At 42.3% G+C, this 24,835-nt stretch overlaps 1 protein-coding gene and 1 pseudogene across 1 annotated transcript in view; one reads left to right on the forward strand and one right to left on the reverse strand.

The window, feature by feature from the left end:
- OCA2 (OCA2 melanosomal transmembrane protein) overlaps positions 1 to 24,835 on the forward strand; it is a 349,097-nt gene that overhangs the window by 189,418 nt on the left and 134,844 nt on the right.
- On the reverse strand, positions 23,031 to 23,901 carry LOC115897677 (annotated as a pseudogene).

Genomic DNA, 24,835 nt, shown 5'->3' on the forward strand with positions numbered 1-24,835 from the left:
TTTAAAAAAAGTTCTGGAAACTATGGGATATAATATGTTTTCAATGAGAACAAAACAAAGAATTTTCATTTGTGACTGAAACTAATGTCAACAAAACCAACCCAACAAAGTTGCTGCTTTCTAACAATTAAGAAAATTCTGAAACAAATATTGATGTGGGCATTAATTGAAAGAGGCAATTTTTGTACAGAAACCAACCAGAAAGATTTCTGACTACAACTATGGAATGCATTCTTGCCTCAGTTTCCAACCTCCATGTTTTTATTTGGGCCCTTAGCAGAATATGTTTTTCTGTCGTAGTTACTTATATCTTCTTGAAAATCAAGAGGGGCTGGGCGCGGTGGCTCACACCTGTAATCCCAGCACTTTGGGAGGCTGAGGCAGGTGGATCATGAGGCCAGGAGTTCGAGACCAGCCTGGCCAACATGGTGAAACCCTGTCTCTACTAAAAATACAAAAATTAGCCAGGCGTGGTGACTCACACCTGTAATCCCAGCTAATCGACAGGCTGAGGCAGGAGAATCACTTGAACCCGGGAGGTGGAGGTTTCAGTGAGTCGAGATCGTGCCACTGCACTCCAGCCTAGGTGACAGAGTGAGACTCTGTCTTAAAAAAAAAAAAAAAAATCAAGAGGGAGCTGAGCTTACTATTACTGCATTAACTTTGCTTGTCCTATAACAGTGTATGAATTGTGGTTTTCCAAGATGTTCAATGATTCTCCAACTTGAGTAGTCTAAACTGTGGGGAGTTGAGGAACAGTGGAATCTTCATGAGGTGTAACCTTAAGGAAGCCAGTTCAGATGCTTGCCTTCCCCAGACTTCCCTGAGGGGCAGCCTAACACTCCTTCTGAAAAGTGTTAGACTTTTTGACCTAAAAGGGACAATCAACTGGGCAAGATACTCTGACCATCCTTTTTGAAGTAGGAAATGCCCTATTACGAGCCATTGTAAGACCTGGATGCTTTCAACTCTGTTATTTTATCCTCAGATGTTCCTGTTCATTTTGCTCCCACTCATCCTTATGTAACAGGTCCTCACCTTGCTTCTCCTCTCTATGAGCAGTCTGACCATCATCATCAAGCTTAACCAGACCTCACTGCATATGGATCCAGCCTCTGGCATAATGGGGAGATGGATGGGTTGGAAGCTTTCTCATGTGCCATGAATACTACAGGACCGTGAGAACACTGCACTGGGCATGCTCAGAGGAGATCTGTGCAACAGTCCAGGAAGGACTCTTCCAACTCAGGCCAACAGGTTGTAGTTCACATAATGTTTATGAGCACAGGCTTTCACATCAGATGGATCCATGTTCAGAGCTCAGCTTTGCCACTTCCTAGTTCTAGAATTTTAAACAAATTACTCAATACCTCTGAGCCTCAATTTTCTTATCTTTAGAGTAGTCTATTAATATTAATCATGCTGCTTGTGAGAACCAAGAAGATCGTATTGAAGTACTGAGCTCCATGTGGAGCTCCTAGTTGGCATTCAAAAAATGCTGTAGCCTATTATTATTAATTTTTTTAGTAATAATTTGATTCAAAAGCTTAATTCAACCTTTTCTTGTTCAAACTATTCACTGTTAGCCCAGAAGGGAGTAAGGTTTGTATACAGAAGTCCTAGGCAAGCTATTGGGGCCCCACAGATCTCACACACCCAGCTCCCCGACCCCAAGCAGCCATTCCCTACGGAGTGGCCTGCCTTCATCGTCACGCCCTGGGCTTTCATCTCATGTTTTACATCTGCTATCTAAAACCTACCTAAGACCTCTTCCAGATTTGGAGGGCTTCCTGGCCCTTTTCCTGCCATTTTTGGACCTGAGTTCTCCAGCATAAATTTTGGGTCGAATCCTTCTTCTGTCATGTTGCAGTGGCTCTGAAACAGGCCCCACTCTGAAGCACATACAGTAGGTCAGGTGTGTTCTATTTTTGGAAAACAGTTGGAGACATTTGGGTCTATTAATCTATTTTGCACTGACTTTTGTTACTGAGGTCAGATTGTCTTCTAGAAAATTTCGTCAAACCATAGAGTAGTTGGTACAATGAAAACTGTAGACAACTTGTCCCCTGAAATTCAAGATCAATTTTGAGTATTTCTAAATTTGGATAATGGAACATGTTTCCATAGATTTAGAAGGGCTTCAGATTTAGTTATTAAATAACTTCTGTTAAGGAATGTTATTTTACTTGTCCTTTTGTTTTATAGGGATTTGAAATGTTAAGTGGCCTTTAAATTCATGTTTAAAAATTTCTAGATGATTCTTGGACATAGGGAGTACATAACATCAATACAAAAATGTTTACCCTTAGAAGAAGAAAATTTAGAATGAAACTGTTAGGCAGGAAATGTCTTTTTTTCTTTCCAATTTGCGTTTTGGGTTCGAGGGTACACGTGCATCTTTGTTACATGGGTTAACTGCACGTCATGGGAGCTTGGCTTACAGTTTATTTCATCGCTCAGGTAATAAGCGTAGGACCTGATATGTAGTTTTTTGATCTTTACCCTCCTCCCACCTTCCACCCTCAAGTAGACCCCAGTGTCTATGGTTCCCTTCTTTGTGTCCATGTGTTCTCAATGTTTAGCTCCTACTTATAATGAAAACAGGCAGTATTTGGTTTTCTGTTCCTGTGTTAGTTTGCTAAGGACAGTGGTTTCCAGCTGCATCCGTGTTGCTGCAAAGGACATGATTTCATTCTTTTTTATGGCTGCATAGTATCCCATGATGTATATCACATTTTCTTTATTCAGTCCACTGTTGATGGGCGTTTAGGTTGGTTCCATGTTTTTGCTACTGTGAATAGTGCTGCGATGAACATATGCGTACATGTGTCTTTGTGATAGAATGATTTATATTTCTCTGGGTACATATACAATAACGAGATTGGTGGGTTGAATGGTATTCTTTGAGGTTCTCCAAACTGCTTTCCACATTGGCTGAACTGACTTATACTCTGATCAACAGTGTATAAATTTCTCTTTTCTCTGCAACCTCACCAACATCTATTATTTTTTCACTTTTTAATAATAACCATTCTGACTCGCATGAGATGGCATCTCATTTCGGTTTTGATTTGCAACATGATTAGCCATGTTGAGCATTTGTCCATATGCTTGTTGGCCACGTGTATATCTTCTTTTGAGAAATGTCTATTCATGTCTTTTGCCCATACTTTAACAGGGTTGTTTGTTTTTTGCTTGTAAATTTGTTTAAGTCTCCTACAGATTCTGAATATTAGACCTTTGTCAGATACATACTTTGCAAACATTTTCTCCCATTCTATTGGTTGTCTGTTTACTGAGGTGACAGTTTCTTTTGTTATGCAGAAGCTCCTTAGTTTAATGAGGCTCCATTTGTCAACTTTTGTTTTTGTTGTAATTGCTTTTGGGGTCTTTGTCGTGAAATCTTTGCCAGGGTCTATGTCCAAAATGGTACTTCCTAGGTTTTCGTCTAGGGTTTTTATAGTTTTAGGTTTTAAATTAAAATCTTTAATCTGACTTGAGTTGATTTTTGTATGTAATGAAAGGAAGGGGTCTGGTTTCAGTCTTCTGCATCTGGCTAGCCAGTTATCTCAACACCATTTATTGAATGGGGAGTCCTCTCCCCATTGTTTGTTTTTGTTGATTTTGTCAAAGATCTGATAGTTGTAGGTGTGTGGCTTTACTTCTGCGTCCTCTATTCCGTTCCGTTGGTCCGCGTGTCTGTTTGGTGCCACTGCCATGTTGTTTTGGTTACTGTAGTCATGTAGTATAGTTTGAAGCTGGGTAATGTGATGCCTCCAGTTTTGTTCTTTTTGCTTTTAACTTCCTTGGCTATTTGGGCTCTGTTTTTGGTTCCACATATATTTTGCAACAGTTTTTTTTCTAATTCTGTGAGAATATCGTTGGTAGTTTGATATGAATAGCATTGAATCTATAGATTGCTTTGGGCATATGGCCATTTTAACAATATTGATTCTTCTTATCCATGAGCATGGAAGGTTTTTCCATTTGTTTGTGTCATCAGTGATTTCATTCAGCAGTGGTTTGTAATTCTTGTTATAGAGCTCTTTTGCCTCCCTGGTTAGCTATATTTCTAGGCATTGTATTTTTTTGTAGAACTGTTGTAAATGGGATTACATTCTTGATTTGTCTCTCAGCTTGAATGTTGTTGGTGTTTAAAAATGCTACTGATTTTCGGCCATTGATTTTGTATCGTGAAATTTTGCTGGAGTTGTTTATCAACTAAAGTAGCTTTTGGGCTGAGACTAGGGGGTTTTCTAGGTATAAAACCATATTGTCTGTGAACAGATAGTATGACTTCCTATCTTCCTATCTGGATGTCTTTTTTATTTCTTACTCTTGTGTGATTGCTCTGGCTAGGACTTCCAGTACTATGTTGAATAGGTGTGGTGAGAAAGGGCATCCTTATCTTGTTCCGGTTCTCAAAGGGAATGGTTCCAACTTTTGCCCATTCGGTATGAAGTTGGCTGTGGGTTTGTCATAGATAGCTCTTATTATTTTAAGGTATGCTCCTTTGATGCCTAGGTAGGGATGTTGAATTTTATCAAAAGCTTTTTCTGCATCTATGGTGATGATCATGCGGGTTTTGTTTTTAATTCTGTTTATGCGAGTCACATTTATTGATTTACATATGTTGCACCAAACTTGCATCTAAGAGATATCTAAGAGATAGAGCCTAATCATAGTGGATTAGCTTTTTGATGAGCTACTGGATTCAGTTTGCTAGTATTTTATTGAAGATTTTTACATCTATGTTCATCAGGGATATTGGCCTGAAATTTTCTTCTTCTTTTTTCTGTTGTTGTTGTTGTGTCTCTGCTAGGTTTGGTATCAGAAGAGGAGGGACTCTTCTCTAATTAATTCTGTGGGGCCATCTCATAGAATGGTACCAGCTCATCTTTAGAAAATGTCTTCATCTGACCTGATGGGCACATTAAATACCGTATTTTTCATGGCAGTTTTGGCCCCGCTTTCTTTCAGGTTGTAGCAGTCTCTTCTTATAACAAGGATTTAGCAGCATAAGGGAACTCTCTATTCAGTATTCCTGTAGACAGAACCAACATATATGAGCTCACAACCTAAAATTGCAAAACACATGGAGAAATAGTTTATCGTGAATGAGAGCAAGCAAGACATTTTTGGATCATAATAATTTGAGAATGATGGTTAACGTTTTTTTCACTATGATGCAGAATTTATTAATTCAGTCAATTTTTGATATATTTTGAAGAAAGGTTATTAGTTACATACAAATGCAGAAATGTTCTATTTTTCTGAGAATTGGAAATTTTATCACTGGATAAGTTACCTTTTAAAAAATCTCTAATAATGTTTTTAATCTGTTAAATTGTATTTTTACTGATGTTAATCTAGAGCTACGTATCAGTTCCATCATTAATATATGCATAGTGTCTCTGTTCCCAATCTTTTACTTTCAAATTGTCTGTGTTCTTATATTTTAGGTGTGTCTTAAAAATAGCGTACGGGGGTAGGTGCAGTGGCTCACACCTGTAATCCCAGCACTTGGGAGGCTGAGATGGGAGGATCACTTGAGGTCAGGAGTTTGAGACCAGCTTGGTCAATGTAGTAAGACTCTATCTCTAAACAAACAAACAAAAGCATACTGTTGGATTTTGTTATCCAAAATGACAATCTCTTTCTTTTAACTCCTGAGTAGAATCCATTTTTCTTCTTTATGACACTGTGATATATTATATATTATATTCATGTATCATTTTTGGCTTTTTACTTGCCCATATTTTCAATGCTATCTCCTCTCCTTTTTTTTTTTTTTTTTTTTTTTGAGACAGAATCTCACTTTGTTGCCTAGGCTGGAGTGCGGTGGCGCCATCTCGGCTCACTGAACCTCCGCCTCCTGGGTTCATGCCATTCTCCCGCCTCAGCCTCCCGAGTAGCTGGGACTACAGGCGCCTGCCACCGTGACAGGCTAAATTTTGTATTTTTGGTAGAGACAGGGTTTCACTGTGTTAGCCAGGATGGTCTCGATCTCCTGACCTCATGAGATGGATAACATTTTTAAAATGATTCCCTTCTTTCTCTTGAAAAAATTTTTTTTTTCAAAAACAAGGAAACAAGGAAATTTTCTTTTAAAAGAATTTTAGGCTTACATAAATGTAAAAAAGTATAGGGAGTCCACATTTACCCATCACCCAACTTCCCCTAAAGTTAAAAATTATACAACCATGATAAAATTATCGAAACCAGAAAATTAACATTAGTAGAATCTTACTAAAACTACAAAGACTGTTCAGTTTCTTCCTAATGACTTTTTTTTTCTGTCCAATATTCTATCCAGGATCCCACATTTCATTTAGCTATTGTATGTCTTGAATTTCATCTACATTTTTTAGTCTGTCTTGACACTTTTGAAAAGTGTTAGTCGGTACCTTGCAGAGATGTCTCCGTTTGGGTTTGTCTCCTGTTTTCTCACGACAGCTTTGAGGCTGTGAGGTTTCGGTGAGATCACAGCGGCGATGTGCCCTTTCTAGTGCCTCGGATTGGGGTACAGACATGGGCATGTCCTGTTACCGAACGTGTTCACATCGATCGCTCGGCTCATGTGGTGTCTGCCAGGTGTCCGTACTGTGAAGCGGAGCCCTGGTAAATTATCTTGTGGGGAAATACTTTGAGACTATGCCAACATTGTGCTTTCCCTTAAACATTTTCTTACTGATTTTAGCATTTGTCGGTAGCTCTTTGCCTCTAATCGTTATGACTGTAGAGTTTGCCTAATGACGATTTTGAATTATCTTTATTGCTTCTACTAATACATTTATTAACTGGAGCTCATCTGTAAGGAAGAGCTATCCTCCTTTATTTAATTATTGACATTTGTAAAACGTCATGGATGTTTATTTTATTCTATGCGTTGTAAGTCGGAACTATTGTTATTTACTTTGTTGTTCAGATTATTCCAGTTTTGACTATTGGGAGCGGTTTCTGTGTCCATTTGGCTCCTGTCTTTAGACACATCCTCATCACTTTTCAGTCATTTTTTCATTTTCTCACCTCATGAAATGTTCCTGAATCATTTTGCATTTTGCATTTTGCCTGCTCTTGCCCTGGAATCAACTGCCTCTCAACAGATTTCTCATTCCTTGTATTGGGGAATGGTGTTTAGAAATCAAAATCTGGATGCTTGGTGTGCATGTAGCCATTTAGATGTCCCTGAATCTGGGCCTCTGCAGTCAGCATAGTTGGGCATATGTGTTTGTATACCAGCACCCACATCCACACATCCATGTCTGTATCTTTATTAACTTACTTGTCTGTCTGTTTAAAACCTTCCGCTCATATTGATTCCTTGAATTCCAATCCAGCACCTTAAGATTTGCCTCTTGCTCTCACTATGTACAATATATACTCACTTATTTGTTCAATTCCTAGCATACGCCTAAAGTAGTTACAGAATTGCTAACTCTTATCTTTGTGAGAAATAGATTTACTAACTACAGTATTTGTGTAGACTTACTTCTTTTTGTCTTTAGTCTTACAGTAGCCTGTCAAAATACAGTTTTCCGAAATTTCTTAGATTAGTTATTTTCTTCTCCATAGCCTTCAGTATGTTTATGTTATTTATTTGTAATGCGTGTATTGGGGCTGGGATTGCTATGATTTGGATACTTGTCCCTCCAAATCTCATGTTGAAATCTGATCTCTGGAGTTGAAGGCGTGGCCTCATGGAAGGTGTTTGGGTCTTGGGAGTGGATCCTCCAAGAATGGCTTGGTGCCATCCTCATGGTAATGAATGAGTTCTCACTCTATTACTTCCCAGGAGACCTGATTGTTAAGAGAGCCTGGCACCTCCCACTTCTCTCTTGTTTTCTCCCTCACTTCTGTTCCTGCCGTGTGATCTCTGCACACTTGCTTTCCACTGTGAGGGGAAGCAGCCAGAGGTCCTCATCAAATGCAGATGCTGCTGCCGTGCTTGTTCTACAGCCTGCAGAACTGTGACACGCCAAATAAACCTGCTTTCTTTTTTCTTTTCTTTTCTTTTCTTTTCTTTCCTCTTCTTTTTTTTTCTTTTCTTTTCTGTTTGAGACAGGGTCTCACTCTATTGTGCTTAAAGTGCAGTGGCACAATCACTGCAGCCTCAACCTTTTCAGGCTCAAGGAATCCTCTTGCCACAGCCTCCCAAGTAGCTGGGACTACAGGCTTATACTACCACACCTGGCTAATTTTTGTATTTTTTGTAGAGACAGGATTTTGCCATGTTGCCCACAGGCTGTTCTTTTCTTTATAAATTACCCAGTACATTTATTGCATAATAAATGGACTAAGATGGGATATTTGAACCATTACCATGGTTCTAAGAATCAAAGCCATACAGAAATGTATATGAAAGGAAGTATCACTCTCTTCTCATGCTTACTATCCTGTTCTCCTTTGCTTGTCTTGCTGCCTTACCCAGATCTCTCCTGTAAGTAGCTGATGTATCTGTCTTGTGTTTCTTTTCTTTTTTTCTTTCTTTCTTTTTTTTTAGATGGAGTCTCGCTCTGTCACCCAGGCTGGAGTATAGTGGCGTGATCTCGGCTCACTGCAACCTCTGCCTCCTGGGTTCAAGCCATTCTTCTGCCTCAGCCTCCTGAGTAGCTGGGACTACAGATGCCCTGCACCACGCCCTACAAATTTTTGTATTTTTAATAGAGACGGGGTTTCATCATATTGGTTAGGCTGGTCTCGAACTCCTGACTTTGTGATCCACCTGCCTTGGCCTCCCAAAGTGCTGGGATTACAGGGGTGAGCCACTGCACCCAGCCGTATATATATATTTTTTACATAAATAAGCACATACAACTGTTTATTTTGTATCCCCTTCTTTATTACTTGAAGAATAACATAGTGTAGATAATCTTTCACATTTTGCTTTTTATTAGCTTAATGTTATGTCTTGGAAAGCACTCCTAATCAGTTCACAAAAATCTTCCCGATTCTTTTTTTATTTTTATGTTATGTTATGTTATGTTATGTTATGTTATGTTATGTTATGTTATTATTTTTTGAGATGGAGTCTCGCTCTGTCGCCCAGGATGGAGTGCAATGGCCTGATCTCCCCTCACTGCAGGCTCCACCTCCTGGGTTCACGGCATTCTTCTGCCTCAGCCTCCTGAGTAGCTGGGACTACAGGCGCCGCCACCACGCCCAGCTAATTTTTTGGTATTTTTAGTAGAGACGGGGTTTCACTGTGTTTGCCAGGATGGTCTTGATCTCCTTACATCATGATCCGCCCGCCTCGGCCTCCCAAAGTGCTGGGATTACAGGTGTGAGCCACTGCGCCTGGCCTCCCTGATTCTTTTTTATATCTATATAGTACCCCATTTTGTGAATGTGCCATAGTTTATTCAATGTTCCTTCTACATACAGGCATTTAGGTTGTCTCCAGTCTTTGGTAATTACAAACAACACAACAGTGAATATTTTTGTATTGTTGGAAGCGTACCTTCAGGGTATATTTCTAGAAGTCAGATCACAGAGTCAAAGGTAAGTGCATGTTGTATTCTTTATTGCCGGATTTCCTCTGCGGGAGCTGTGCTGGGTTATACTCCCACTGGCGCTGTGTGAGCATGGCCATTTTCCTAGTCTGCCTAACAGAATGTGACGTCATAATTTTTCATTTTGTCAGTTTTATGAAAATAGCATCTCAGTGCTGTTTTCAGTTGCATTTCCTTAATGATGAGTGAATTTGAACATTTTCTCAGGTTTGAAGGTCAATTTTGAATCCTTTTTGGTTAATCGTGCATTCATGTCAATGTCCTGTTTTTCGATTGCATCTTTGTTTCACAGTGTTCAAGCGTTCTTCATTTATTAGGGATATTAGCTCTTTGTGGTATAGACTGCAATTTTTTACTCCTAGTTGTTTTGTGACTTTTTATAGTATATGTTTGTTTATTTTGGTCATGGAATTTTAAAACACTTTTATGTAGACAAATTTACTAGTTATGTCTCTGGATGTTCAGTTTTATATAGAAAGGCTAAATAGAAAATCACCCATTACTTATATGCTATCTTATTTTACATTTAAATCTCTAATACATTTGCATTTTTCTTGCATATAGCGTGAAATGTGGAATCTAATTTTATTTTATGTTTCCAAATGACTACCTGCTTGTCCCAGCACCATTTATTAAACAGGACACTTGTGCTCCAGTGATTTGAGATGTCAATTTTATCCTATATTAACTTTTCACATGTCCTTGGTCCCATTTCTGAACTTCTATTATATTGCATGTCTAGTTGTCTATTAACAGACCAGCATCACATTGTTTGAGGCTTTGTAATATGTTTTAGTGTCTGGTAGGGCTAGTTATGTCCCCTTTTTAATTTTTCTTTTTCAGTGCTTTTTGGGATATTCTTACATATTTCTTTTTTCTTATGAGCATTAGTATCAACTTGTCTAACTCAGTTATGAAATAGCTTCCTGACATTTTTGATCAAGATGGCACTGAATTCATACATAAATGTGGGAATAGCTGTCATCTATATATTGTTAAGTAATTTAATCTGAGAACAGGATGTGTCTTTGTATTTAATGAAGTCTAGTTTGCTGTCTTTCAGGAATGTTTTAAAATTGTGTTGTATAAATTTTGCACATTTTTTGTTAAATGTATTATAAAATATGTAATTTTTGCTGATATCATGCATGTGGTTTTCTTTGCCGGTAAGTTATCTACTGTTTATTTTTGTGTGTATGCAGAGGCCATTGGTTTTCGTAAGTTAATTTATCCTTAGTTGATATCCCCGTTTAATGTTAAATAGTAGCAGAAATAAAGGGTAAACACAGCAGGCCTATGACTGCCATCCTTAGAAAGGTCTGCTTGCCAGGTTAGTCCTTGGCTGGCATCTGGGAACTCAAATTTCAGAAGCATTCCCACCATTATCTAACTGATAAGGACAGTGTACTGTGCCTAGACTGTTTATACAAACAATTTGATTTATGCTAAACACCCGTTTTCTTTCTGGGAGTCTGGAGTTTTGGTATATGTTAGGCAGAGGGTGTGTATGTGATCAGACCCCAGTAAAAACCTGAGTCTCCAATGGGCTTCTCCGACAGGAACATCACACACATGTTGCTACGTTTTCATCGCTGGGGAAAGATCATGCACTCTGCGAGCCTCCCATGGGAGGAAGAGCGAGAAGGAAGCCTCATGTGGACCCCTGCTCACGCGGACTCTCCCTTTGTCTTTGCCCCTTATGATCTGGCTGTGTGTCCTTACTTCACAGCTGTAATGAATGGTAGTGTCAGGTGTGCAACTGCATGCTGACACGCAGAATTCCTCTAGAACATCTCCAAGTGTCAGGATGGTCGTGGAGACTCTGACACACTGGTCATAGTGGAAATGCCTTTAGTATTTCCCTATTCAATATGATACTGGCTTTAGGATTAGGTGTATATACCTAATATAAAACTTTTTATCACATTAACAAAGTATCCACCAATTCCTACTTTCTTGAGTGTTTTAAGCATGAATGGGTGTTGAAATTTGACAAAGATTTTTTTCCCCCCAGTATTTATGGAGATCATCATATTATTTTTCTCTTAGATCTATTAATAGAGTGTATGGTACTAATGAATTTCCTAATAGTGAACCAACCTTGAATTCTGGAATGAATTTTCTTTTTAATGATTTATTATTTTCTTAGTGTGGTGTTTTGGCTAATATTTCATTTTCTATTTGGCATTGATATTTATTAGTAATTCATAATATTCATGAGTAATACTTTTCTGTAGTTCTTTTTTTTTTTTTTTTTAACTAGTCTTTACCTGGTTTAGGTATCATTGTCACACTTGCTTCATAAAAGGAGTTAGGAAAATTTACCTTCTTTTCAGTAATCTGAAATAACTTATAGATCATTGTGACTATCTGATTTTTGAGGCGTTGGTACAATTCCCCTGTGAGACTATCTTGCCCTGGTTCTTTTTTGGGAGTGGGCTAGTTATTGCTTCAATAGTTTTTTATTTCTTTGGAAATGGGTCTGTTTAAGCTTTCTAAATCAGATGGGGTCAATATTGGCAATCTGTATTTCTCTAGGGAACTATCCATTTCACCTAGGGTTTAAAATTTATTTTCACAGAAGCTTCCAAATCAGTCATTTATGATTTAAATTTTACTTGTTTCAATGATGATTTCTGTGTTGTTCTTTCTTACTTTGAATATGTGTCTTTCTCTCCCTTTCCCCTTAATCAAGTTACATTGTGGTTTGTCCATCTGGTTAATTTTTTTCAAAACAACAACCAGGAGTTGGTTTGTTAATTAATACACTGTTTTTATATTCTCTATGTCATTAATTTCTGCTTTAACTTCATTATTTCCCTGCTTTATTTGGTGGACTTTATTTTTTTCTAGTTTTTAGAATTGGAAATTTAATCTTTTTTTCAATGTTGTTATTAAATGTGTGTAATGCAATGATTTTCCTCTGATTACTGCTTTAAATGCATCCCTTAAATTTTGATATGTAGTGTTTTCATCATTTTTTAAAAATTGTAATTTCTGTTTCTATTTCCTGCAAGAATTGTTTCAATAGAACATTTTTAACTTTCCTGGTAGAAGGAGCTTTCTGTTTTTTGTTTTTCTTAGGAATTTTCTAGCTTGGTTGCATTGGCAGCAAAGAGGTTTTGTATTTCAGAATATCTCTGCTTTACGGAAGTCACTGGTTGCTATGGCTTTGATATCTGTCACCTTCCAACCATATGTGGAAAGTTGATCTCAGTGTTGGAGGTGGGGCCTGGTGGAAGGTGCTTGGGTCATGGCGGGGGACCCCTTCTGAATGGCATGGTGCCATCTTTGTGGTAATGAGTTCTCACTCTATTAGTCCCTGTAAGAGCTGGTTGTTAAAAGAGCCTGGTGCCTTCCACTCTCTTGCTTCCCCTTTTGCCACGTGATCTCAGCACGCCCTGGGTCCCTTCTGCCTTCCCCAACAAGTGGGAGCAGCCTGAGGCCCTCACCAGAAGCTGAGTGGATGTTGGAGTCAGCCTCTACGTTCAGAGGCTGCAGAACCATGAGCCAGATAAACTGTTCTTTGTAAGTTGGCTGGATTGGAATCCTTTGTTCCTTTTTTTTTTTTTTTTTTTTGACTTATTTTTTAAAATCCTGCTCCATTGTCATTTTGTTTATATGTTGATTTTGGAAGACCTGATGTCAGTCTGATTGTTTTGCCTGTGGCCTTGACGATTTTTATCTTCTTCCTTCAAATCTTACAGTTTTACTAGAACATATAACAGAGATTTTAGTTTTAAATATTAGCTTCACTCTACTGTTCTGTTTTTTTTCCCTTAGGGAATCCAGTAAACAAATATTATTCCTTCATTGCCTGGGTTCCATTTCCGCTACTATCTCTGCCCTTTTAATTTATCTGTTTGCTTATTCATTTTTATTCTCTCAGTTGCTTTGATATCTTTATTTAGTGACCCTTGTGATATTTTCATTTTTGTCTATTGTCTTTTGGGCATCTTTTAATTTATTTCTCATTTCTTTTGTAAAGTGATTTCTCTGAGTACATAATAGTTGTTGCATATTTATGGGGGACTTGGGATGTTTTGATACAATAATATAATGTGTAATGATGAAATCAGGGTAATTAGGATATCCATAACCGGAAATATTTGTTGTTACTTGTTTTGGGAGCATTACAAGTCCTTTCTTCCAGTTATTTAAAAATATACAATAAGTTATGGTCGCCCTATAGTGCTGTCAAACACTAGAACTTACTACTTCTAACTAACCCTACTTTTTGTACCCGTTAACCAGCCCCTTGTTTCTGAGAAAACTTGGTTACGTCATCCTTGAGTTCAGTCCACTTTTGATTTTTCCCTGTTATTTACCCATTTCTGTTTTCTGTTTTCAAATCTCTGATTTAAGGTGGGTTTGTATTTTTAATGCTTCCTTGAGGCTTGGGTGTGGCGAATTCATTTTGAAGCGTGAGCTTGTGGTTTTCTTTTACATGCTTCACGGTGATTTTCAGAGGAGATTTTCCTTGGCTGATACGTGGGACATCTCCGCTCCTGATAGCGTTTGCACTGGCTCGTAGGTGTGACTTCATTTTTCTCTTGTTCATTTAATGCCGGTTGGGCTTGCTTGCGTTTTGTAGGATTCCCGGCGCTCTTCTGTGAGGAGAGCACAGTCCTCCGACTCCTGCCTTGCAGAACCCCACTTTTACCTACTTTGCTTTTCCACTTGACCATTGGGTTGCCCAAAGGAGCCTTCCCTTCCTCTTGGCTCTTTCCTCCCCAAGGCTGCGTGCCCCCAGATGGGCCCTCTCGGTGCTCCTGCTTCTCTCACAGCACCTCCCTGGCCCAGTTCCCCCGGCCCCTTCTGGCGGACCTCCTGATCACCTCAGCACCCCTCCATCTTCCCTTCGGGCTTCCTGTCCATTGGCTGGAAAGCTCTGTGGCTGGGACAGCAGTGAGAGAGAGAGCAGGCTGGGGGTGTGGTGGTATTTTCGCTTTTCAGTTGAGATATTTTACACTTTTGGGGTTCTTTACCTTCACATTATGTGGCAGGCGTGGCTTTGTGTAGATTTTACTTTCCTTTCTTGTTTTTTCTGTCTTTTGGGAGGAAATTTTGGGATAGAAGCAGTTATACCACTGTCATTGTACTCAGGATCCATGTTGCCAATTTCTAATTTTTTTTTTTGAGATGGAGTCTTGCTATCATCTAGGCTGGAGTGCATTGGTGCAATCTTGTGTCATTGCAACCTCTGCCTCTCAGGGTTCAGTCGAGTCTCGTGCCTCAGCCTTTCAAGCAGCTGGGATTACAGGCATGCACCACCATGCCTGGCTATATATGTATATCTATATATATATTTTTTATTTTTGAGACTGAGTCTCATTCTGTTGCCCAGGATGTAGTGCAGTGACGTGATCTCGGTTCACTGCAACCTCTGCCTTCCGGGTTCAAGCAATTCTCCTGCCTTAGCCTCCTGAGTAGTTGGGATTACAGGCACCCACCTCCACGCCCAGCTAATTTTTGTATTTTTACTAGAGACGGGGTTTTGCCATGTTGGCCAGTCTGGTCTCGAACTCCTGACCTCAGGTGATCTGCCGGCCTTGGCCTCCCAAAGAGCTGGGATTACAGGCGTGAGCCACCGTGCCCAGCCCCGTGTTGCCAGTTTCTAGAACGGAACCACTGTATGTTAACAAACTGTGCCGTGGTGGCCACGGGCCTGGTTCATGGAGATTTCGGAGTCCTACCCAGGCAGGCTCGAGGGTGGGGGGTGCTGGGAAGATGAGGAGTTGTTGCCAAGGGTTCTTGGCCTTGTCCTTGTCACTTTGCGACTCGGTGTTTCCCAGTTTGTGCTGGAGTATCCCAGGAGTTGGGGAGGATAGGCTGCTGGCAGTAGAAGGAACTTTGTACAGTTACCCAAGCCTGATGATCCGTGAGGGCTGAGCGGCTGCTCCATGTATCAGCCTGTGTATCCAGCCCACCCACGGCGCCGGCCCAGGTAGGACTAAGCTCCACCTTCTTCTCTGGGGCTGCCATTCTCAGCCACCCCCACACCTCCCTAGTAGAGTTCCCTGAAATTGCCCTGTTTCTGGGCCGAGGATACACCCCACACTGCGGTGTGCAGTTCCTCCATCCTCCAAAACTCATCTGAGCATCTCTTCCGGTTCTCTTAGGCCCCAGCATGGTGGGGGTTCTCTGTCCCCCAGCGCTCCCAGCCAGCAGCACTGCTCCCTTCTCCCGGATCCACCTGAATCTGCAGCAGTGGGCCCTGTGCTGGTTGTCCGGGGGCTGGGTGGGGTGGATTTTGGAGCGGGTGAGGGAGCTGAACAGCGCACTGTGCGCGGGCAACCCTTGTTGCTACTCCAGCAGTATTGTGTCTCCACAAAGGTTCGGAGGCGAAAGGAAATGAGAACCGGAGCTGTGACTTGGATTCACAGGGAAGCTGAATAAAGGGAAAGGAGAGAGTTTAAACTTATCTGCAGGCATCACGTTAAACGTAATGTTTTCTTGACAAATAGCCAGCACACTGCATTATTTTTTAAAATCCCCTCATTAAAAGCTAAGACCAATTTCTTACATATGGAAGAGTTTCTATGCTACAGGTTATTCTAATGAGAAAAAAAAAGAAAAGTGACTTGCAATACTATACAATACTATCACATGAAATATTCATGTAAAAATTCTTTTCGAACAAGAAGACACATTCTTACAGGTAAGAAATTCTATGCAGATATTAAAAATTAATTCCTGAGCACAAGAGAGTGAGCCAGGGTAATGCGAGTGCAGTTTGTCCAGAGTTTACAAGCCAGGACCTGGGGTTCCCAGGCCTTGGAGCCATCACTAAGGACCTAAGCCTCACTCTCCACTCCCGCTAGGCCGCAGGGACCTGCTCCTGGGGGATGGAGGGTGGGAAGCAGGGGGCGAGGGGACTTCCAAGCTCCTGGGGGAAGCCCGGGACTTTCCAGTGCTCTCTTCTCAGTAATAGAAAGTGCCTCCGGGGCAAGAGAGCAAGACTCCAGTCTCAAAAAAGCAAAAAAACAAAGCAAAGAGAAAGTGCCTTCTAGAGAGTGGGTGGGAGTTGGAAGTTGCTTCAGTCTTCACTTCCATCTCCCAAGCCACACTTTCTGAGCCGGGCCCCCTGCACAGGCGTCCTGGAGCAGGAGGGGTGGCTGGCAGTGCCAGGAGAGGAGGGCAGCTGTGGGCCCCCGGAGGCACCGTGGTGGCGGGCTTGGGCTTTCAGAGCACAACGTAACAGCTGTTTGAGAAACGGGGTGAGGACAGACGGTTGGGAATTACGCGAAAGCCTGCTTTGAAGGTTCACGGTGCTGGCGACACAAAGGTGGAGTTACTGCAGCCTTCTCCAGGTTCACAGCAGCCCAGGGGAGAGGGGGCACAAGAGCGCCGGGACCCCGTAGCTCTCAGGGCTTCTCTCAGGGGCGCAGAGGGCTCCTCTCCTTCCCCTTGAGCTCCTTCCTTGCGGGGTGACTGCCCCTTGTGGCCTCCCTGACTGGGGTGCCCTGTGGGTGCTCCCGAGGGGATAGAGGTCCGGGTGGAGGATGTGAGCTCTGCAGGCCGCCCAGCCAGCACCCACGTGCTCAGGTGCCAGCGAGGGACGCGTGTGTGCGTCAGCGTGACTTGGAGGAATGCACTGTGTCTAGAACACTCTGACTCTGTCCCTCTGCGCCTGTCCGCCTCCCCAAAGGCCAGGTCCACTGCGCGGAGTGTTTCAGCCTATGGTGCATCTCCCTGTGGCCTCCCCGCCCCCACCCTGCCGAGGAAGAGTCCCCAAAGCCTTTCCTAAATCTCCAGAGTCCGTCTGTTTCCCTGGTGGCACTTCACACTAGCTGTTTGCGTGAGGTGGGACTCGCCAGAGATGGACAGTCACCGCCAGGAGAGGCCCCTGCGTGCCCTGGGAACCTGGGAGTCCGTGCGTGCTCGGAAATGTGTAGGAGTGCAAGATCTACCATAGGTTTGACGATGTCTTTTCTTTCTTTTTAAATTAACTGAGACAACCCAAGAACTGGATTTCTTCGAATCCACCAACGTATACTTTCATTTAGAAAAAGGAAAAGCACTGACAAATACATTTAGTCAACCTATAATTATGGTATAAATAAGTTCCACTTAAATGGAATGTTCCAAGCATGATAATTTGTTGAGTAAATCAAATCACTGATACATCTTAATGCTCCTAAAGTTAGGAAATCATCTAAGCTTCATAAAAAGAAAGCATTTTATGTATTTAAATTTCCCCCAGAAGTCCCTCTTTGTTAAAAATAGAAAAACAAAACAAAACGTTTTTTTTCATGACTTCAAATTTTGTGGATATTCTGTGCCTGGAAGGAATCACTGGGGTTTCTCCCGCTTTCCACACTGTAGTTCAGGACTGCAGCCTGGAAACTGCGTGATCATGGAATTGCCATCAGAGGGAACACTGGAGGTTATTTAATCAAATCCTTTCATTTTATGAGTACATTTCAGAGGTCAGATGAGTTGAGTGGCGCCCCGCCACCCCCAGGACCCCTCTGGTCACAGTGGCTCTGGGTGGGCAACCCCAGTCCTCAGAAACCCCTGGCTCCTTGGACACAACCCACTGAAGCCTTGTGTCCCCAGCCTCACACGGCTGCCCTGGATACTCAGGCCAGCAGCGCCCTATTGGGTTGAACAGTTGTGACCTGCTACCCCTCAAGGGCTTACGTCCGGGGACTTATATGTGCATGTATTTCCATATCATCATTAAAAACCCTGTGCAGTGTTACATTGTATATGAATAGGCTGTCATCAGCTTTTCCCCTTTTGTTGACATTTAGGCTACTGTCTATGTTTTTCCTCCTGAAATGGCCATGTAAAGAACATCTTTGAGCGCTGGGTGATGACTATTTTTCACCCTTCTTGCTAGGTAGGGTCTTTCTCAGGAAAGAAAGAGATTATGTGCTCAAAGGTCAGGTTTGGGGAAAGAATGGGTGTGCTGAACTCCTGAAGAAGATAGGAGGTGACCTCGTGGGCCTAAGAGGTGAAGGGGAGATGGGAGCTGCAGCTCCAGCAAGGGCTGTCCAGCCGTGGATTGTAGGAGGGGCTGCCCTCATCACCTGTGGCCTGGCCAGAGGAGCCAGGAGATTCAGTGACCTTGTTCCTCCCACCCATCGAGTCCTGCCAATGTCTCCCATTGGCCAGACTTACCTGGATTCCAGAAGACGGGATTGCTGCCAGCAGCAGGGCTGAGGAGAAGGCTGGGGAGAAGGCCAGGGGCAGGACTAAAGGGCCATGAGGGATAGCCCCAGACAATCCTCCACTTGTGCCTGTTAGGATTTTAAAAACATCTTTTATCCAGTCCAAGAGAAAAGTCGCTTGTTCCCAAAACAAGAGCTGCACAATATCCCATCAGCTACTGTGTGATATGGGGTGATGTTGGTTCAGTAACACCTGAAACTTAAAATGTTAGCTATCACTGTTCGCTATCCCAGTGCTCTTCATAGATGACAGTGGACAATAAATGGGGGAAGAGAAGCAACAAAATACCGTAAAACAGACCTGCTGTAGCCCCAGCTTCCAGAGCTGATTCTGAAGTCTGAATTGTTAGTTAACTCACTTCTCTAATGCCACGTTCCCCTGGCCTCTGCCACAACTTAAGATATGTGGTTTTTATCTACTGTTGGGGTGACCCACACCTTCATTCTCACAGGACCCGAGACCTTGGTGTTGTGTCTGTACTGGAGTGCCAAGGTGTATATGAACTGGCACTACTGGAATGCAACTGGAATGCAAGGAGGCATGCCTGTGAATGCCCAGCTCCCGGAGAGTTCTTCCCAGAGTGAGGAGGCAGCAACCCAGCTCCCTCTGAGAATTGAGATCAGTCATCTTGGACAGTAGAGGGACTCTCTTTGTCTGCTTGATGGTCACAAGGCGTGGAGCTTCACATGGCCAGGGAGGACTCTCAGCTTCCAATGAAATGCTGACACCTGATGTGATACCTTGGTTCTTGTCTTCTTGGTTTAAGAGAATTTAAACAAGACACACATAGCAAAAGAAGTGCAGCATGGAGTATTGCAAAAGAAAAAGAATACTTTGAAAGTTAGGTGCAGAATAGACAGGACACCCTGAGAGAGAGAGAAATTCAGGATGGGCTGCTCATAAGGATGAGACAGCAAAGACCGGCGCTAGGGAGGCTCCCACTGTGGGAGTCTTACCCGATTATTTATAAGGAGGTGGGAGAGGTGTTGCTGGTAAGAATGTTCTGGGTGGTCCTCTGGATGCACATGCGCAGTAGCTGTACATGCTTGTTCGTATATCATACGTCTCATTAGCATCTTAAATCTCCACCCAGGGGTATGTTTTTTGCTGTTCTAATGAGGACGGGTAAGGTCAAAGTGCATATGCTCTCTAGAGGGGAAAGTCCCTACTGGAGATAGCTTTGCTTCAATAGCTCAATTACAATGCCAGTGCTGAGGCTTATTGTGTTGACTGCACGGTCACCATGGTTGCCTCATCCTGAGAACATGGTCGCTGCCTTGACTGCCTATCCTGCCTCAGGTAATAAAGGTAATGGTACCAGTTATGTTTCCTTGGATATTAGGACCTGCAAATCCACTGAAGTCAAGATTATTAAGAGAGGGGTCAAAAATTCCTGAAGTGGGTCACTGAGTGTAGTAATAAGGGAGGGAGTGCTCCTATCTCTCTCCTTTGTTTCCTACACCCATGCTTCCCAGTGGTCTGTGACGGAGATAGTGACATTCACTGGTAATTTGTTTAAGCACATACTGCATGCCATAGGGTGGCACGCCAACGTTGCAGACTTTGGGATTGCAGCAAATCGTACCTCTGAAGCTTTAGCAGGCCACTGTTCTGTCAAGTCAGCTGCTTCTGGGTAATGAAGCATATGGTGCCACCAGTGATTCTGGCGTGATACACTGCCTTCGCTGTAGAGTAAGCTCCTTGTCAAAGAAACTGAGTGAGAAACCCAGGGCTGAAAAAGGAATTCTGTATCACTGAATGATGGGGCTAGATGAGGCTAGAAAGAAAAAAAGGGAAATCCTTATTTGTAAAATGGTTCCAACATGTCTAACCTAATCATAAGATTTCTAACCTAATCATAAATTTCTAACATAATCACAAGAGCCCTTGTGATTGGCTTGCGCCCACCTCTATTGGTTAGGATAATTTCCTCAGCTTAATCACTTCAGCAAGTCCCTATTATCGTGTGTGTTCATCTCCTATTGCTGCATAAATTAACCGGAATTGAGTGGCTTAACCCAACTTTATTCTCTTACAGTTTTGGAGGTCAGAAATCTAAATTCAATCTATTAGAGAGGGCTGTGTTACTTCTGGAGACTTCAGAAGAAAATAATATGATTTTTCTTCTTTAGCCTTTTGATATGGTAGATTACATTGATTAATTTTCAAATATTGAGCCAACCATGCACACCGGAAATCAGTCCCCCTTGGTCATGGTATATGATTAGTTTCACATATTCATGGATTCAGTTTGCTAACATTTTATTGGGGATTTTTGCGTCTAAGTTCATGAGATACACTGATCTGTAGTTTTCTTTGTGCTAGCTTTATCTGATTTTGGCTTCATAAAATGAGTTGGAAAGTGTTCCTTCCTGTTTCATTTTCTGAAAAAGATTATGTAGAATTGATGCTAGTTCTTTACATGTTCAGGAGAATTTTTGTTGTTGTTGTTTAAGGTTTGCTGGGATAATTTTATTAAGAGATGAATATGTATTTTTTAGCATGGTAAAAAAATACAAATAATAATAACAACCCTTCTGTTCACAAATATCCCTTCAGGTGAAAACATTGGAAGTCACAACAATTTAAAGAATGTGGCCCAAATAAAGCCCAAGTATTTTTTGCACACATTTATTTATTTTACCTACCATATGATCCATAATTCAACCTTGTATTCAGTTGCTGGCTTTATTAGTCTGTTCTCATGCTGCTGATAAAGACATACCCGAGACAGGGAAGAAAAAGAGATTTAATGGACTTACAGTTCCATGTGTCTGGGGAGGCCTCACAATCATGGCAAAAGACGAGGAGAAGCAAGTCACATTTTACATGGATAGCGGCAGGCAAAGAGAGCTTGTGCAGGAAAACTCCTGTTTTTACAACCATCAGATATTCTGAAATTCATTCACTATCATGAGAACAGTGCAGGAAAGTCCCATCCCCACAATTTAATCACTTCCCACCATGTTCCTCCCATGACTTGTGGGAATTGTGGGAGTTACAATTCAAGATGAGATTTGGGTGGGGACACAGCCAAACTGTATCATTTCACCCCGGCCCCTCCCAGATCTAATGTCTGTACATTGCAAAACCAATCATGCCTTCCCCACAGTCCCCCAAAGTCTTAACTCATTTCAGCATTAACTCAAAAGTACACAGTCCAATGTCTCATCGGAGACAAGGCAAGTCCCTTCCACCTATGAGCCTGTAAAATTAAAAGCAAGTTAGTTACTTCCTAGATATAATGGGGGTACAAGCATTAGGTAAATACAGCCATTTCAAATGGGAGAAGTTGGCCAAAACAAAGGGGCTACAGGCCCCATGCAAGTCCAAAATCCAGCAGGGCAGTCAAATCTTAAAGCTCCAAAATGACCTCCTTTGACACCATGTCCCACATGTGGGTCATGCTGATGCAAGAGGTGGGCTCCCATGGTCTTGGGCAGCTCCGTCCCTGTGGCTCTGCAGGGTACAGCCTCCCTCCCTGCTGCCTTTATGGGCTGGGTGAGTGTTGAGTGTCTGCGGCTTTTCCAGGTGCGCAATGCAAGCTATCAGTGGATCCACCATTCTGGGATCTGGGAGCTTCTCACAGCTCCACTAGGCGATTGCCCAGTAGGGACTCCTCTGTGTAGGGGCTCTGACCCCACATTTTTCTGCTGCACTGCCCTAGCAGAGGCTCTTCATCAGGGCCCCGCCCCTGCAGTAAACACCACCTGGACATCCAGGTGTTCCCATACATCCTCTGAAATCTAGGTGGAGGATTCCAAACCTCAATTCTTGACTTCTGTGCACCCGCAGGCTCAACAGCACGTGGAAGCTGCCAAGGCTCGGGGCTTCCACCCTCTGAAGCAAGAGCCCAAGCTTGACCTTGGCTCCTTTTAGTCATGACTGGAGTGGCTGGAATGCAGGGCACCAAGTCCCTAGGCTGCACAGAGCAGGGAGGCCCTGGGCACCACCCAGGAACTTTATTTTTCTTTTAGGCCTCAGGGCCTGTGATGGGACCTGCTGCCAAGAAGATTTCTGACATGCCCTGGAGACATTTTCCCCATTGTCTTGGGAATTAACATTCGGCTCCTCATTGCTTATGCAAATTTCTGCAGCTGGCTTAAATTTCTCCTCAAAAAATGAGATTTTCTATTCTATTGCATTGTCAGGCTGCAAATTTTCTAAACTTTTATGCTCTGTTTTCTTTTTAAAACTGAATACCTTTAACGGAACCCAAGTCACCTCTTGAATGCTTTGCTACTTATACATTTCAGTTTTTTTTTTTTTTTTTTTTTTTTTTTGCTGTCAATAGTGTATTGTATTCATCTGAAAAATCCTCATGGAAAATTGTTTGGTTTAGCTCTCAGAAACCAAATTCTGAGCTCTGAGGAAACTTGCGTTCTTTTGAGCTACTCAATCTTTCTTTTGAGCAAGGGACATTTGGGACAGTTCTGCTTCCTCTTAACTTTTTTCTGGGGCTTCTTCTCCTAGACGGGATTCTCTCTTATAGCAACATGAGCTTTCTTATACATCTTCTCCATCATGTCTGTAGTTACACTGTTCTTCCTGTATTGAAAGAACTGTTTCTTGTAAGCATCTTCATCTTCCTCCATTAAGCAGCACATGTAATCTGCAACATTCTGGCCCATGATGTGCTTCCGGTGTACTTCTACACTAAATTCCTTGCTTTCAGAACCATAACCAGGAATCATTTGGTACTGTGATGGATAGACAAGCTTCTATCTACAGCTCTCTTCAGGGCACCAAAAACTTTATGGCCACTGGTAGTCCTGGCAAGGCCCGCATCCAAATAGCAGGTAAAGACACTTGGCTGACCAACAATGCTTTCCACATTGTATTCATCGCCAGTCACCTCTACTTGGCCTTCATAGATCTTTTCCATGCCAAACCCATTGAGAAGCCTGCAGACCAGCAGCAGGCCAGTGCCATACACTGCAGCATAATTGGTCAGGCCAACCTTCAAACCGTATTTTCGTAGTTCCCACGCATATGCTGTGCAGACTATCATATCCCCTTCTGTATGAGCATAAGCAACCTGACAAATAATATCTCTGTGTGTTACACGAACTGTCATCCTGCATTTGGGTGTGTGATGTTTATTTTTATCCTGTATCACCAAGCATTTCCAAGCATAATACTCAGTTTTACCCTCTTGTCGTCTTCTAAATTTCACTTGATCTGTCTTAAAGTAGGCTTTATTCTTAACAACTTTACAAACCCCATCCTGTGGAACAGAGACCCCCATCCATGGATCAACAGAGACCTGCCCTGCTTAGAAATTTCTTCCTCCGGATACCCTAAGTCATCTCTGTGAAGTTCAAAGTTCCACAAATCTCTAGGGAAGGGGCAAAATGCCACCAGTCTCTTTGCTAAAACATAAGAAGAGTTACCTTTGCTCCAGTTCCCAGCAAGTTCCTTATGTCCGTCTGAGACCACCTCAGCCTGGACTTTATTGTCCATATCGCTATCAGCATTTTGGTCAAAGCCGTTCAACAAGTCTCTAGGAAGTCCCACACTTCCCCACGTTATTCTGTATTCTGAGCCCTCCAAACTGTTCCAACGTCTGCCTGTTCCCCGGTTCCAAAGTCGCTTCCACATTTTCAGCTATCTTTTCAGCAGTGCCCCGCTCTGCGGGTACCCATTTCCTGTATTAGTCTGTTCTCAGCCCCGCTCTGCCGGTACCCATTTCCTGTATTAGTCTGTTCTCAGCCCCGCTCTGCGGGTACCCATTTCCTGTATTAGTCTGTTCTCAGCCCTACTCTGCTGGTACCCATTTCCTGTATTAGTCTGTTCTCACACTGCTAATAAAGACACACCAGAGACTAGGTTCTGGGTCCAGTGGTGTATCACAGTCACCGTTTGTGGCAGGTTTCAGTCAAAAAAGGAGAGTCACAGCAGCTGGGCGATGGATACACAGACAGGTCCTAATGCTTCCCATAGGCAGGACCCAGCAAGGAGAGTTACATCACCTACAGAAGACCCAGGAATTTCTTCCTTTCTCCAAGTCTAGCTACAAGTGCCAGCATCTCTCTTATTGGCTGGTTTATGGTATGAGTGTCATCATCACAACTCTGAGCTGGGCTAAAGTGTATGTCACAATCCAACCTTAAAGATGCAAGGTCCAGGCAAAAGGTGAGTGT

This window comes from Rhinopithecus roxellana, chromosome 5 (assembly GCF_007565055.1).
Source record: "Rhinopithecus roxellana isolate Shanxi Qingling chromosome 5, ASM756505v1, whole genome shotgun sequence".
Taxonomy (NCBI): domain Eukaryota; kingdom Metazoa; phylum Chordata; class Mammalia; order Primates; family Cercopithecidae; genus Rhinopithecus; species Rhinopithecus roxellana.